The sequence below is a fragment of the Pseudophryne corroboree genome, chromosome 3, assembly GCF_028390025.1.
Source record: "Pseudophryne corroboree isolate aPseCor3 chromosome 3, aPseCor3.hap2, whole genome shotgun sequence".
NCBI lineage: Eukaryota > Metazoa > Chordata > Amphibia > Anura > Myobatrachidae > Pseudophryne > Pseudophryne corroboree.
This window is the reverse complement of record NC_086446.1, coordinates 618,104,835-618,114,744: the sequence shown is the minus strand read 5'-3', so window position 1 is coordinate 618,114,744 and position 9,910 is coordinate 618,104,835.

Here is a 9,910-nt window from a genome sequence, read left to right as displayed (position 1 = left end):
ATTCTCAAAACTTTTGGCCATGGCTGTTGTTTGGAAAATAAAGTAAAGGATTAATAACAGGAAAAGACTAAAATTCCATTCAACAAACAAAATGGTTTTCCACAGCAGGGACGTGCAGTCAGGGGAGGCAGTGCCTCACCTGTCATAATGATTAAAATAATTAAAAAAAAGATATTTATGACACAGAGTCTGGTATAAATATCTGCTTTTATTATTTTAACCATTCCTCCCTGTTACTATGGCTGCATCATAGGGTTGGAGGCAGCGGGAGAGGTGCCTCCCGCTGCTAACATTAAAGTCCGGGCAGCGGGGGGCGGGCAGGGGGCAGGGCGCAGCAATGGGTTGTGAAAGCCCATTGAAAAAGCATGGGGAAGCGGCACCACTACAGGTGCCTCAATGACAGGGGCGTGCATTCAGCCCCGATGAATGCACATCCCTGTCAGTCCCCCAGATGTGATTGGACAGTGGATCCAGTGCTGGATCCGCTGTCCAATCAGTACCGAGACGCATAGTAATCCCCCCCCCCCCCCCCCAGGCTGCAGCATGCGCCGTGGGCGCCCGCTGCAGCCGGCGCTGCTGACTGACACTAGAGGTCATAATTGACCCCTAGTGTCTGAGCGGTGCTACTATGGGAGAGACGTCATGAGTCGTGACGTCTCTCCCATAGTATAGAGGAGCCGGCGGACGGAGACCGAGGGCAGCGCTGCAGGAGCGGTAAGTATTGTGTGTGTATTTTTTTTATGTATGTGTGTTTGGTCTTTGGGGCACTGGCAAAGTTACAGGGGGCACTGGCACAGCTACAGGGGGCACAGCTACAGGGGGCACAGCTACAGGGGGCATAGCTACAGGGGGCACAGCTACAGGGGGCACAATTACAGGGGTCACAACTACTGGGGGCACAGCCACAAGGGGCATAGCTACTGGGGGTAAAGCTACAAGGGGCACAGCAACTGGGGGCACAACTACAGGGGTCACAATTACTCGGGGCATGGCTACTGGGGGCACAACTACAGGGGTCACAACTGCTCAGGGTACACTGCTACTGGGGGCACAGCTACTGGAGGCACAGCTACAGAGAGCACAGCGACTGGGGGCACAACTACTGGGGTCACAACTACTTGGGGCACTGCTACAGGGGGCACAGCTACAAGGGGCACAGCGACTGGGGGCACAACTACAGGGGTCACAAGTACTCAGGGCACTGCTACTGGGGGCACTGCTACTGGGGGCACTGCTACTGGGGGCACAGCTACAGGGGGCACAGCGACTGGGGGCACAACTACAGGGGTCACAACTACTCAGGGCACTGCTACAAGGGGCACAACAACTGGGGGCACAATTACAGGGGTCACAACTACTGGGGGCACAGCCACAAGGTTCACAGCTACTGGGGCAAAGCTAAAAGGGGCACAGCGACTGGGGGCACAACTACAGAGGTCACAACTACTTGAGGCACTGCTACTGGGGGCACAGCTACAGGGGGCACAGCAACAGGGGGCACAGCTACAGGGGACACAGAAACTAGGGGCACAACTACAGGGGTCACAACTACTGGGGGCACTGCTACTGGGGGCACTGCTACAGGGGGCAAAGCTACTGGGGGCACAGCTAGAGGGGTCAACTACTGGGGGCACAGCTACTGGGCTCACAACTATTGGGGCGCCTGCTCCATCCTCCCAACCAGCAGCAGCACTCTCCCCTGTCTGTGCTAACTTCTTCCAGCGTCAGCGAGTGCATAATATTCATTCATTTCTTTCTCTCTCTCTCTCTCTCTCTCTCTCTCTCTCTCTCTCTCTCTCTCTCTCTCTCTCTCTCTCTCTCTCTCTCTCTCTCTCTCTCTCTCTCTCTCTCTCTCTCTCTCTCTCTCTCTCTCTCTCTCTCTCTCTCGTGGATTACTTCGTTTGTAAGTATAATTTTCACTTTTACAGGTACCCCTATTGGATTCTACGTAGACAAGTGGACGTGATCGGCGTGGGATGTAGGTAAGTAATCTGTCTCTCATTTTTACAGGTACCCCTATTGGATTCTACTGGACAAGTGGACGTGACCGACGTGGGATGTAGGTAAGTATGTGTAAGTGTGTTTTAATAAATTTTTACTTTCACGGTGTGTGTTGTGTTTTTATTTGGGTATTTTTTTGTTGTAGAACTACAGGTACCAGCGGTCCGGTTATTTCTCCGCATGCTGGTACTTGAGGTTCTCCAAGTACCAGCAAGCGGGGGAGGCTTGCTGGGCCTTGTAGTTCCACAACAAAAAACAATATTCTTCTTTTACACACTTATGGCTATCCGCCCGGCACCCACCGACCAGGGGTGCTGGGGACAGCCTCGGGCTTCACCCCTGGCCCTTGGGTGCCTGGAGGTGGGGGACCCCTTTATTTAAGAGGTCCTCACTTTTCCAGAGAACCCCAGCCAGGGGTGACTAGTTGGGGGGATAATGCCATGGCCACAGGGACCTACATAAATGTGTCCCCTGGCTGTGGCATTATGTCCCTGGCTAGTGGAGCCTGGTGCTGGTTTTAAAAATACGGGGACCCCTACATCTTTTGTCCCCCATATTTTTGGAACCAGGAACAGACTAAGAGCCCGGTGCTGGTTGTCTAAGTATGGGGAACCCCTGTCCAATTTTTTTCCCCAGTATTTAAATAACCAGGACCGGCTCAAAGAGCCCGAGGCTAGTTATACTAAGGAGGGGGGACCTCAAGCATTTTTTTTACATTTTTTAACCCGTTCAGACCCTTCTCCAATAAGTTAATGGAAGTCCTGGACAACAAAATTGCATTCATGTCCTCCTCCCACTCCCTTCCCAGTCCCAAACACTAATTTTTATTTTTTCTACTATAAAAATGTACAATATATCACAAGTATGATGAGCAGGCAGGCAGCGGGCATTGGCGGCATCGGACTGAGATGCAAATTAGTGGCGGAGGGCTGGGTCAGTTGATGGTGGGCAAGTTTGTAAGCCATTGGCGGTGGCAGCGGGTAGCGGCTCAGAGGCAGTAGCGGGCATTGGCTCGGCGGCGGCAGGGGTCAACGGCAGGATCCGGAGGACATTATGGCTGTAGTCCCTCACCAGCCATTGACCTCACCGCATGCCACTGTCCCACAGAACATATTAGAATTCAAGTTAATTGGAATAGCCTGCGAGAAGCAGGAAGTACGGGACTTCGTAGGAGTCTAGCTGGATTTTTAAAGCGATAATCATTAACATGTCAAAACCAACCCAGTTATGCTTTTACATAAAAAACAGCAATTAAGTATACAGAACAATAGCATAACTGTAATACATGTTAATATCCAGGGCTCAATGTATATAATTCATACCTCCCAATTGTCCCGATTTTCGCGGGACAGTCCCGTTTTTTGGGGACTGTCCCGCTGTCCCACCCGCGGGCCGCAGTGTCCCGCGGTGGGGGGGTCAGTTGGGAGGCTCTGTCAATCGCTGCGCTGCTTAGCAGAGCAGCGGTGAATAGACGCTGTGCGCATGCGCACCGCGTCTATTCAGTGGAGTCAGAGGGAGAGGGAGCATGCCAGCGGCTCACAGAGCGCTGGGCATGCCCCCTCAGTGATGAAAATGGGGGCGTGGCTCGCGATCGCGGGTCCTCCCGCGAAGCCACGCCCCCTTTTATAGGCCACGCCCCTTTTTCGGGAGCGCACAGCTTCGCCGCGCAAGTGTCCCACTCCACTGGGCAGTAAAGTTGGGAGGTATGTAATTGTCTGTAGTCAAATAGCAATAGATCAAAATAGAGTACTATGTTTATGAAGTAAGAACAATCAGGCAGCCTATAAACTAAAAGGGGGAAATGTAGGGAAAACGGTAGTTGAAAAAGATTTGAGGGTGCTCATCGATAATAAACTTAGTAGCAGTACGCAATGTCAAAATGCAGCAACAAAAGCAAATAAGGTGTTACCATGCATAAAACGGGGAATGGAGACAAGGGATGAGAATGTAATCCTGCCACTGTATAAATCATTGGTGGGGCCACACCTGGAATGTTGGGGGTCATTTTGAGTTGGTTGCTAACTGCATTTGTCCGCAGCGCAGTGATCAGGCTAAAAAACGGCAGTTCTGCGCATGCGTATGTGGCGCAATGCGCGTCGTACGGGCACAACGAATGATGTAGTTTTGCACAGGGTCTAGCGAAGCATTTCAGTTGCACTGGTGACCGCAGAGTGATTAACATGAAGTGGGCGTTTCTGGGAGTCAACTGACCGTTTTCAGGGAGTGTTCTAAAAAACACAGGCGTGCCAGGAAAAACTCAGGCGTGGCTGGGCGAATGCTGGGCGGGTTTGTGGCATCAAAACAGGAACTAAACAGTCTGAAGTGATCGCAAGCGCTGAGTAGGTTTTGAGTTACTCTGAAACTGCACAAAAAAACTTTGTAGCTGCTCTGCGATCCTTTCGTTCGCACTTCTGCTAAGCTAAAATACACTCCCAGTGGGCGGCGGCATAGCGTTTGCATGGCTGCTGCAAACTGCTAGCGAGCGATCAACTGTGTACAGTTCTTGGCACCTCACTAAAAAAGAGATCTTAGAACTCGAAAGGGTGAAGAGGCGAGCTACTAAACTGGTTAAGGGGTTAGAGGCACTGGATTATGAGGAAAGACTTAAAAGGTTAGATATGTTTACACAGGAAAGGAGGCAACTGAGAGGGGACATTATTAATATTTATAAATACTAGAGATGAGCGGGTGAGAACCGAACACCCCCCCCCCCACCCCGAACTTCACTACCCGAGCCCGGATCCGAGTCCGGCTCAGGTTTTCCCGCCTGACTCGGAAACCAGAATGAAGCAAAACGTCACCATCCTATCCCGCTGTCAGATTGTCGCAGGGTTTGGATTCCATATAAGAAGCCGCGTGTCGCAGCCATTTTCACTTCGGCATTGGAGAGTGTAGCGAGAGGACATGTCTCCATCCTCAATGTCTGTGCAGGAGGGAAAGTGGGGTGGCAACAGGGGTGTATCTAGGGGTCTGAGTGCCCCTGGCAAAGTAAGGAACTGGCGCCCTCCACCTCCCCCACCCAGGGACACAGAGGGGGGAGTTACAGATAGGCTGAGGAGGGTGTGGGCAGGAACACTGAGGGAGAATTACAGGGAGGTTGCAATTGGGGACACTGAGGAGGAATTACAAGGAGGGTTCCGGGCAGGGACACTGAGATGGAATTACGGGGAGGTTGCAGGCTGGGAGACTGAGGGGGAATTACGAGGAGTTTGCAAGCAGGGACATTGAAGGGGAATTACAGTTAGGGTGCGGGTAGAGACACAGAGAGGGAATTACGGGAGGGTGCGGGCAGGGATACTGATGGGGAATTATGGGAAGGGTGCGGGCAGGGACACTGAGGTGCAGTGGCGTAACTAGAAATTTTTCTCCCCCAAGCCAAAAAATTCTCCGGCGCCCCCCCATCCCCCATAATTGGCAATAGTAAAGGGATAAACCTGCACGCACACCTCAAAAGGGGCGTGGCTTTGTTGAAATAGGCGTGGCTTTGCATAAAGGGGCGTGGCATTGCAGTAAAAGACTACCTTATACCCCAGTTTTGAAACCTGCACGCCCAGACGTTGGCCACCACAGGAAAGAAAAATAATCCTGATTTCTGCCCCTTACATTATTTGTCATTTTTCCTCCTTATAGTAATGCACTTATTATGCCACATACTGCAATGGCCCTTAGTCATTATGCCACACACAATAATGCACATGACACAATATGCACACACCATAATGCCCCCGACACATTATGCCACACACCGTAATGCCTGTGACACATTATGCCACGCAATGCCCGTTATACATTATGCTACACACTGCAATGCCCCTGATACATTGTAGCGCATACAATGCCTGTGACACATTATGACACACACCGCAATGACCCTGAGACATTATACCACATACCACAATGCCCGTGATATAGTATACCACACACGGTTATGCCTGTGACACATACCGCAATGCCCGTTATACCCTATGCCACACACCGCAATGCCCGTTATATATTATGCCACACTGCAATGCCCCTGAGACATTATACCACATACCACAATGCCCGTGATATAGTATGCCACACACCGTAATGCCCATTACACATTAAGTCCTACAGTAAGGCTTCTAATTACTTTTAAATTACTTGCTCGTTGCCAGGGGTTTCATGCTCTTGGTTTCATTCATGGTGCCAGGGGTATTCATGCTCAGGGTGTCATGTTCGTTGCCAGGGGTTTCATGCACTGGGTGTCATGCTCGTTGCCAGGGGTTTCATGCTCTTGGTTCCATGCATGGTGCCAGGGGTTTTCATGCTCAGGGTGTCATGCTCATTGCCAGGGGTTTCATGCACTGGGTGTCATGCTTGTTGCCAGGGGTTTCATGCACTGGGTGTCATGCTTGTTGCTAGGGGGTAATGCTTGTTGCTAGGGCTGTGCTCCCAGTGCCACATATGCCCCCAGTGCCAGATATTCCCCCACAGTGCCAGGTACACACATGCCCCCAATGCCAAATATGCCCCCTCCCCAAGTGCCAGGTACACATATACCCCCCAGTGTCACATATGCCCCCTCAGTGCCACATATGCCACCCAAAGTGCCAAATATGCTCCCCCACCCCCAGTGCCAAATATGCTCCCCCAGGTACAGCTCACCCTCGCTCCCCGCTGTTTTGTGAAGGAGGGACACGAAGGGCACAGCGCACGCCTCTCCTGTATCCCTCCTGCGTCTCCGGCGTGTCTGTTAAATGAAGTGCCGGTTCGTGAGCCAATCAGAGCTCACGAACGGGCACTTCATTTAATAGACACGCCGGAGACGCAGGAGGGATACAGGAGAGGCGTGTGCTGTGCTCTCCGTGTCCCTCCTTCACAGCAGCGGCTAGGGCACCAGCGGAGGGAAGGAGGGAGACAGCAGATTGACATGCGGACGGCTCATCCGCATGTCAATCTGCGCTAAATCAGTGGTGGCGCCCCCCGCAGCACTGCGCCTCCAAGCCACCGCGAGGGCTGAGGGGGCAGTAGTTACGCCACTGCTGAGGTGGAGGGTGTGGGCAGGGACACTGAGGGGGCAGTTACAGGGATGGTGCAGGCAGGGACACTGAGGGGGAATTACAAGGAGGGTACGGGCAGGGACACTGAGGTGGAATTACAGAAGGGTGTGGACCGGGACACTGAGGGGGGAGTCACAGGGAGGCAGAGGTCAGGGACACTAAGGGGGAGTTACAGGGAAGGTTCGGGTAGGGAAAATGAACAGGAGGGGCTACAGAGAGGCTGAGGTCAAGGGCACTGAGGGGCAATTACAGGGCGGGTACGGGAAGGGACACTGAGAAGGAATTACAGGAGTGTGCAGGCAGGGGCACTGAGGGGGGAGTCATAGGGAGGCTGAGGTCAGGAACACTGAGGGAGAATTACAGGGAGGGTGTGGGCAGGGACACTGAGATGGAATTATGGGGAGGGTGCAGGCAGGGAGACTGAGGTTGAATTACAAGGAGTGTGCAGGCAGGGACATTGAGGGGGAATTATGATTAGGGTGCGGTTAGGGACACTGAGAGGGAATTACGGGGAGGGTGCGGGCAGCGAGACTGAGGTTGAATTACGAGGAGGGTGCGGGCAGGGATACCGAGGGGTAAAAATGGGAAGGGTGCAGGCAGGGACACCAAGAGAATTACAGGAGTGTATGGGCTGGGACACTGAGGGGGAATTACAAGAAGGGTGCAGGTAGGGATACCGAGGGGATATATGCACACATACATAGTTAAAAAACCCTCTCTAGGTGTGAAGGCACTACATGTCCCAGCAAATCCAGTTGACAAGGTGTGCTTGTACTTGTAGTCTCAACGCAGCTGGACAGGCAGTCACTGGTCTAGATACCTCTCCATACAGAGCTCTTTGTAACCTGTGATCCAGATTGCCAGGATAGACCATGCAGTGCAGCTACGGTACCGCAGAAAATGTACAGGTTGCTGCACTGCTGACTGGTGCTGATTGTAGTGACTGGTGGTTGGTGATAGACCATGTGGGACCAATGAGAAGGAGAGCGGATCAGGAAGAGGTGCCTCGCTCCTCCCTATACCTGGAAGTGCCCCACTTCCCGGCTATAGTCACCATCATTGTGACTGTAGTCAAAGAGAGTGTCAGACTGCAATATGCTTCTGAGAGTCCGGCAGTGGATGAGCACTGCTAAGGTAAGTATTCGGTGAGAACTACTATGTCATTCTACCACCTGGCGTGGGTGGCACTGCCGGGTGGCGCCCCCCCTTGGCCAGCACCCCTGGCAAGTGCCATCCTGGCCAATAGGAAGATACACCCCTGGGTGGCAATTCCAGTGCTGTCTTGTGCTGCTCAGTCCAGTGTAGTGTCTTATGCTGCATTAGTCCAGTCACAGTGGTGGAGTCTCTGCTGCCATATGTCCAGTGTAGCTGTATAAGTCCAGTCCAGTGGTGCTGTATTGTGCTGCATCAGTCCAGTAGCGGTGTCTTGTACTGCATCAGTCCAGTCACAGTGGTGGTGTCCTCTGCTGCCATATGTCCAGTGTAGCTGTATAAGTCCAGTGCAGCGCTGCTGTGTTGTTCTGCATCAGTACAGTGGTAGTGTCTTGTGCTGCATCAGTCCAGTCACAGTGGTGGTTTCCTCTGCTGCCGTATGTCCAGTGCAGGGACGTGCAGTCAGGGGAGGCAGGGGAGGCAGTGCCTCCCCTGGGATTAATTATTACAATCATACAATGAAGATACTTATGACACATAGTCTGTGTCATAAGTATCTTCTTTATTTAATTGTAATAATTTGATGCATGTAAATGCATTTGGGAGGCACTGATAGCAGTGCCTCCCGTGGATAATGAGAACGGGGCAGAGCGGGGGGCGGGGCCAAGCACTGGGCTGTATAAGCCCATTCAAATAGATAGGGAAAGCGGCACTGAAAGAAGTGCCTCGCTGACAGGGACACCACCCCCATGTCAGCGAGGCACCCGTGATTGGGCAGCGGATCAAGTGCTGGATCCACTGTCCAATCACCCACGCGATGCTGGAGGCGGAAGAGGCGGCGGGACCCGACAGCTGTGACCGGCGTTGGAGTGTCGGGGCTGAAGCAGGAGTGAGGGGTGAGTTAGTTTTCTGTTTGTTTTGTGTAAAATGTCCCCGCAGTGCTCACCTCTCCACTGGGCCTGCCGCCTCCAGATCCCATCCGTCTCTGCAGCCGTCCGCCTCCATATCCCGTCTGAACAGCCTCCGCTCAGACTGCTTGTTGTTGCCAGGCGTCCCGTTACTAAGCAACGGGACAGAGCGACAAGTGAGCCTCTCTCTTGTGCGGCTGTTCTCTCTCTCTCTCTCTCTCTCTCTCTCTCTCTCTCTCTCTCTCTCGTGCGGCTGTTCTCTCTCTCTCTCTCTCTCTCTCTCTCTCTCTCTCTCTGTAACTGCTTATTTTCATTCACTGTTACAGGTACCCGTATTGGATTCTGATTCTGCTGGACAAGTGGACGTGATTCTCGGCGTGGGATGTAGGTAAGTAATCTCTCATTTTTTACAGGTCCGCTATAGGATTCTACTGGACAAGTGGACGTGATTCTCGGCGTGGTATGTAGGTAAGTCATCTCTCATTTTTTACAGGTCCGCTATAGGATTCTACTGGACAAGTGGACGTGATTCTCGGCGTGGGATGTAGGTAAGTCATCTCTCATTTTTTACAGGTCCGCTATAGGATTCTACTGGACAAGTGGACGTGATTCTCGGCGTGGGATGTAGGTAAGTATGTGTGAGCGTGTAAGTGTGTTATAATAAAAAATTTACTTTCACGGTGTGTGTGTTGTGTTTTTATTTGGGTATTTTTTTTGCTGTAGAACTACAAGTACCAGCGAGCCCCTTATTTCCCCGAATGCTGGTACTTGAGGTTCTCCAAGTACCAGCAAGCGGGGGAGGCTTTCTGGGCCTTGTAGTTCCAC